The sequence below is a fragment of the Oncorhynchus kisutch genome, unplaced genomic scaffold, assembly GCF_002021735.2.
Source record: "Oncorhynchus kisutch isolate 150728-3 unplaced genomic scaffold, Okis_V2 scaffold2680, whole genome shotgun sequence".
Lineage (NCBI taxonomy): Eukaryota > Metazoa > Chordata > Actinopteri > Salmoniformes > Salmonidae > Oncorhynchus > Oncorhynchus kisutch.
The window spans coordinates 55,154-62,019 of NW_022264625.1; the positions used below are offsets into that span (position 1 = coordinate 55,154).

Here is a 6,866-nt window from a genome sequence, read left to right on the forward strand (position 1 = left end):
GTGATTTACAGTAATTGCATTCATCATAATTATGATGATATGATGATTATAAACTCATAATAATGATATCAAAAATTGTCATCTCACCTCTTAGCTTTGGTGTCATGTTCCCCAGAGAGACTCATTTTAGAGGCAGGGCCCCCCTCCTCTCTCTCCCCAGAGAGACTCATTTTAGAGGCAGGGCCCCCCTCCTTTCTCTCCCCAGAGAGACTCATTTTAGAGGCAGGGCCCCCCTCCTTTCTCTCCCCAGAGAGACTCATTTTAGAGCACTGACCCCTAAACAGAGATCCAACATGTTGGTTGTGGTTAACACAGTAATTATTTAATGTCAATTGTTATCATTTATTATTTATCTCTTATAAAACATTTACTAACAGACACAGAAACAATCAGATGATTTAATGCATCACATGAAAACGTAGTTGTGACATTTCATCTCCATGGTAACTGTCTGTAATAATAATAAGTCACTGTTTGTTAAGGTAGTTATAGACAGTACAGCAACAATAATAATAATAATAATAATAATAATAATAAGTCACTGTTTGTTAGTACAGCAGTACAACAACACTGTTTGTTGAGTTTGTAGACTAGGTTATAATGTATAGTAGTGGGTTGTTAGTGATATGTTATATTATGTAAAGTAGACTAGGTTATAATGTATAGTAGTGGGTTGTTAGTGATATGTTATATTATGTAAAGTAGACTAGGTTATAATGTATAGTAGTGGGTTGTTAGTGATATGTTATATTATGTAAAGTAGACTAGGTTATAATGTATAGTAGTGGGTTGTTAGTGATATGTTATATTATGTAAAGTAGACTAGGTTATAATGTATAGTAGTGGGTTGTTAGTGATATGTAGATGTTATATTATGTAAAGTAGACTAGGTTATAATGTATAATAGTGGGTTGTTAGTGATATGTAGATGATATATTATGTAAAGTAGACTAGGTTATAATGTATAATAGTGGGTTGTTAGTGATATGTAGATGATATATTATGTAAAGTAGACTAGGTTATAATGTATAATAGTGGGTTGTTAGTGATATGTAGATGATATATTATGTAAAGTAGACTAGGTTATAATGTATAGTAGTGGGTTGTTAGTGATATGTAGATGATATATTATGTAAAGTAGACTAGGTTATAATGTATAATAGTGGGTTGTTAGTGATATGTAGATGATATATTATGTAAAGTAGACTAGGTTATAATGTATAATAGTGGGTTGTTAGTGATATGTAGATGATATATTATGTAAAGTAGACTAGGTTATAATGTATAGTAGTGGGTTGTTAGTGATATGTAGATGATATATTATGTAAAGTAGACTAGGTTATAATGTATAGTAGTGGGTTGTTAGTGATATGTAGATGTTATATTATGTAAAGTAGACTAGGTTATAATATATAATAGCAGTTTGTTAGTGATATGCAGATCAAGGTCTATACCTCGGCTATAGCCTACATATCATAGATGGCCAGTCTAAACCTGTTCAGATCAGTTCACATAATGTTATAGTCCTACCAGTAGCAGGACAGAGAATGTACTGTATATAACCTACATATCATAGATGACCAGCCTAAACCTGTTCAGATCAGTTCACAGAGAACATCAGGTTTGTCAGCATGATAAGTGATCATAGCTCCAACCTACTCTGACTATTGAATGTCTGACATCGACTAACCTTATAATAGTGTGTAGAAAGCCAAGACCAACGAGAGTTTGCCCATCTTTCCTACGTCTCAACACATTTATCTGACTTCTAATGTACTGAGAAATATGTGCCACAGTTTCAACAGCCATTTTATAACTGCGTAGGCTACAAACATACTTTTAATTTCATATGAGGAAATCACATAACTTACAGTCACTGGTGCAGACGCCTGTTTTCTTACAGATGAAGTAGCTTTCATAGACAACTCATTCAACCAGCCTAAACAACAGTAAATACAAGATGTCAAATGGTCAAAGGAGAACACATGGAAGACAGGTGTTTTAGTCATATACATTAGAGAGAGGTATATATATCCTGATAGAGTCATACACATGAAAGACAGTTATTTTGCTACAGATGTAGGATCTTAATTTGAGACAGTTTACTGAAGCAGAAAAATTATGTGAATTATAATTAACATTTTAAAGCGGAAAGTGGAAATGACAAACTTCAGAAGCCTTTTAAAACATCAAATACACTGCAAGTTTTAGTTTTCCTGCAACAGGGTGATCAAATTCAGATCCTACATCTGTACAGAGATGATGTCTTTATCTGAAAAAGGAAGTTTGAGTGTAGAACTATAATATATGAATATTGATATATTGAATTTGACTTGACCACGTCCAGTCAGCTCCATGTTGTATGATTAATCTGACACCAACCTGTCTCAGTAGAAGTAGACTGTTAGGAGTGTTTTACTTCACTATACTAACATTACACCAGACATTTAATTTATCTACTGTTAGGAGTGTTTTACTTCCATTCACTATACTAACATTACACCAGACATTTAATGTCTCTACACACATTACAATAATCCCTGGCAGGATTCTCACCTTGTAGCCTGAATTCACAACCAGAACATGTCAAGTCATTGAGATATTTTCTGTTCTGTATATTCTTATGGGTGAGGCCTGGAATGTGAAGCTAACTGAAGTTGGCTATTTTTAGAAAACCAGTATATCTAGCTAGTATCATAGTTTACCCCTCAGGCTACAATCAGGTTTCAGCATCAGGCAGGTATCAACATGCCGAGTCGTAGGCAACAACCTGGGTTGTATTCATTAGTTTACTCCACAGCCAACAGTTTTAAAATGTTGCTGTCACGCCCTGACCGCAGAGAGCCCTTGGTTCTCTATGGTGTTGTAGATCAGGGCATGACTAGGGGGGTGTTCTAGTTTTCCTATTTCTATGTTGGTGTTTTTGGTATGCCAACAGTTTTAAATGGCACTAATGAACACACACAACCTGTTTTGAGGAAGTGTAAGTTGTTGTTTGTCTTTCCACAATATTTATTTGTCTCTTTCCCACAAAATCCCTCCCTGAGTAAAAAGCGTTAACAGTAGATTAGAAAGAGAACATGTTTGTTTGTTGCTTGTTGTGTTTTAAGCCTGTTTTGAGAAGACAAGTCTATAGACCTATGATACAGTAGGAGATCACCCTGGTCTATAGACCTATGATACAGTAGGAGATCACCCTGGTCTATAGACCTATGATACAGTACACTCTTAGACTAAAGGGTTCCAAACAGGTCCTCTGGCTGTCCCCATAGGAGACACTTTTGGGTAGCCAATTCTCCTGGCTTCTATGTAGAACCCTCTGTGGAAAGGGTTCTTCATGGAACCCAAAATGGTTCTACCTATTACGAAAAAGGGTTCTACAAAGTGTTCTCCTATGGGGACAGCCAAAGAACCCTTTTAGATTCTAGATAGTGTAGGAGCGATCACCTTGGGGCACACAGATGGGCACAGAACAAATTCACCCCACGCATCTAATTTATATCAAACATTTAAGGAGAGTAGGACTATTGTAACTATTGTAAATATAATCAACTATATGAACACACATAACAATATCATCAACTATATGACACATAACAATATCACCAACTATATGAATAAACATAACAATATCATCAACTATATGACACATAACAATATCACCAACTATATGAACACACATAACAATATCATCAACTATATGACACATAACAATATCATCAACTATATGAATAAACATAACAATATCATCAACTATATGAATAAACATAACAATATCATCAACTATATGACACATAACAATATCATCAACTATATGACACATAACAATATCATCAACTTTAATAACAATCGTCGTCTTACCTTTTATCTCTCAATAGAAACACAGTCTGGATGATCATCAGGTCGTCAAAAGTGAGTTTCATTTGCTCTGCTCATTTACATATCAGGTTATGCCTGTTCTCTCTCCCACCCCCTCTCTCTTTATAGCTCTTACAATGTGCCTTGGCATACATTCTACAACTGTCTGGAACTCTATTCTTCTGTCTCTCTCCATCACTTTCTCTGAGTCGTCTGTTGCTGTCTCTGTGTCTTGTCTGGTGTGTCTCTCTATCACATCCTATTCTTCTGTTGCTGTCTCGGTGTCTTGTCTGGTGTCTCTCTCCATCATATCCTATTCTTCTGTTGCTGTCTCTGTGTCTTGTCTGGTGTCTCTCTCCATCATATCCTATTCCTCTGTTGCTGTCTCTGTGTCTTGTCTGGTGTCTCTCTCCATCATATCCTATTCTGTTGTTGTCTCTGTGTCTTGTCTGTTGTCTCTCTCCATCACATCCTATTCTTCTGTTGCTGTCTCTGTGTCTTGTCTGGTGTCTCTCTAAATCATTTCCTATTCTTCTGTTGCTGTCTCTGTGTCTTGTTTGGTGTCTCTCTCCGTCATATCCTATTCTTCTGTTGCTGTCTCTGTGTCTTGTTTGGTGTCTCTCTCCATCATATCCTATTCTGTTGCTGTCTCTGTGTCTTGTCTGGTGTCTCTCTCTATCATATCCTATTCTATTGCTGTCTCCGTGTCTTGTCTGTCTCTCTCCATCATATCCTATTCTGTTGCTGTGTCTGTGTCTTGTCTGTGTCTCTCTCCATCATATCCTATTCTGTTGCTGTGTCTGTGTCTTGTCTGTGTCTCTCTCTATCATATCCTATTCTGTTGCTATCTCTGTGTCTTGTCTGTGTCTCTCTCCATCATATCCTATTCTGTTGCTGTCTCTGTGTCTTGTCTGGTGTCTCTCTCCATCATATCCTATTCTGTTGCTGTGTCTGTGTCTTGTCTGGTGTCTCTCTCCATCATATCCTATTCTGTTGCTGTGTCTGTGTCTTGTCTGGTGTCTCTCTCCATCATATCCTATTCTGTTGCTGTGTCTGTGTCTTGTCTCTGTCTCTCTCCATAACCAGAAAATGTTGAGGGTTAGGTCTGCTACAATACAACATTCACAACATGACAACACAACTACATAACACCATTAAATACAGTTGAGGGTTACTACAATACAACATGACAACACAACTACATAACACCATTAAATACAGTTGAGGGTTACTACAACATGATAACACAACTACATAACACCATTAAATACAGTTGAGGGTTACTACAATACAACATGACAACACAACTACACAACACCATTAAATACAGTTGAGGGTTACTACAATATAACATGACAACACAACTACATAACACCATTAAATACAGTTGAGGGTTACTACAATACAACATGACAACACAACTACATAACACCATTAAATACAGTTGAGGGTTACTACAATACAACATGACAACACAACTACATAACACCATTAAATACAGTTGGAATGTAGTTAGAACTCAAAGTGTTTCCGTCAAACAGAAAAACAACAATAAATCTGGATCAACACATTTAGATTTCTAGATGCTGCACTTTGCTGTTTCATTACCCAGACAGCTGTTTAAGGTCAGACCAAGGCAGAGTGCAGTATCAGTACTTAGTGGTCATAGGTCATACCAAGGCAGAGTGCAGTATCAGTACATAGGGGTCATAGGTCATACCAAGGCAGAGTGCAGTATCAGTACTTAGGGGTCATAGGTCATACCAAGGCAGAGTGCAGTATCAGTACATAGGGGTCATAGGTCATACCAAGGCAGAGTGCAGTATCAGTACTTAGGGGTCATAGGTCATACCAAGGCAGAGTGTAGTATCAGTACTTAGGGGTCATAGGTCATACCAAGGCAGAGTGCAGTATCAGTACTTAGGGGTCATAGGTCATACCAAGGCAGAGTGCAGTATCAGTACTTAGGGGTCATAGGTCATACCAAGGCAGAGTGTAGTATCAGCATTTTAGGGGTCATAGGTCAGATTAGTGGTCATGGTTGATATGCATGGACTAGGAATTAACGTTAAAGCCATTTTTCTCAGATTCACTGTTTGTGTAAATGCTGTTTGTCTTTGTAGGACAGTAGTTCAGGTGGCTGTTTGTCTTTGTAGGACAGTAGTTCAGGTGGCTGTTTGTCTCTGTAGGACAGTAGTTCAGGTGGCTGTTTGTCTCTGTAGGACAGTAGTTCAGGTGGCTGTTTGTCTCTGTAGGACAGTAGTTCAGGTGGCTGTTTGTCTCTGTAGGACAGTAGTTCAGGTGGCTGTTTGTCTTTGTAGGACAGTAGTTCAGGTGGCTGTTTGTCTCTGTAGGACAGTAGTTCAGGTGGCTGTTTGTCTCTGTAGGACAGTAGTTCAGGTGGCTGATTGTCTTTGTAGGACAGTAGTTCAGGTGGTTGTTTGTGTAGATGCTGTTTGTCTTTGTAGGACAGTAGCTCAGGTGGCTGTTTGTCTTTGTAGGACAGTAAGTTCAGGTGGCTGTTTGTGTAAATGCTGGTTGTCTTTGTAGGACAGTAGTTCAGGTGGTTGTTTGTGTAAATGCTGTTTGTCTTTGTAGGACAGTAGTTCAGGTGGCTGTTTGTCTCTGTAGGACAGTAGTTCAGGTGGCTGTTTGTCTCTGTAGGACAGTAGTTCAGGTGGTTGTTTGTGTAAATGCTGTTTGTCTTTGTAGGACAGTAGTTCAGGTGGCTGTTTGTCTTTGTAGGACAGTAGTTCAGGTGGCTGTTTGTGTAGATGCTGTTTGTCTTTGTAGGACAGTAGTTCAGGTGGCTGTTTGTCTTTGTAGGACAGTAGTTCAGGTGGCTGTTTGTGTAGATACTGCTGGTCTTTGTAGGACAGTAGTTCAGGTGGCTGTTTGTCTTTGTAGGACAGTAGTTCAGGTGGCTGTTTGTGTAGATGCTGTTTGTCTCTGTAGGACAGTAGTTCAGGTGGCTGTTTGTCTTTGTAGGACAGTAGTTCAGGTGGTTG

At 38.2% G+C, this 6,866-nt stretch overlaps 1 long non-coding RNA gene across 1 annotated transcript; it reads right to left on the reverse strand.

Annotated features, from left to right (window-relative positions):
- Positions 1 to 239: 239 nt before the first annotated feature.
- LOC116370637 (uncharacterized) lies at positions 240 to 4,049 on the reverse strand. The gene is made up of 3 exons (XR_004208779.1): positions 3,862 to 4,049; positions 1,872 to 1,939; positions 240 to 276 (listed from the first exon to the last, which is right to left on the reverse strand). It is a non-coding gene; the product is annotated as an uncharacterized LOC116370637 (long non-coding RNA).
- Between the last annotated feature and the right edge of the window lie 2,817 nt (positions 4,050 to 6,866).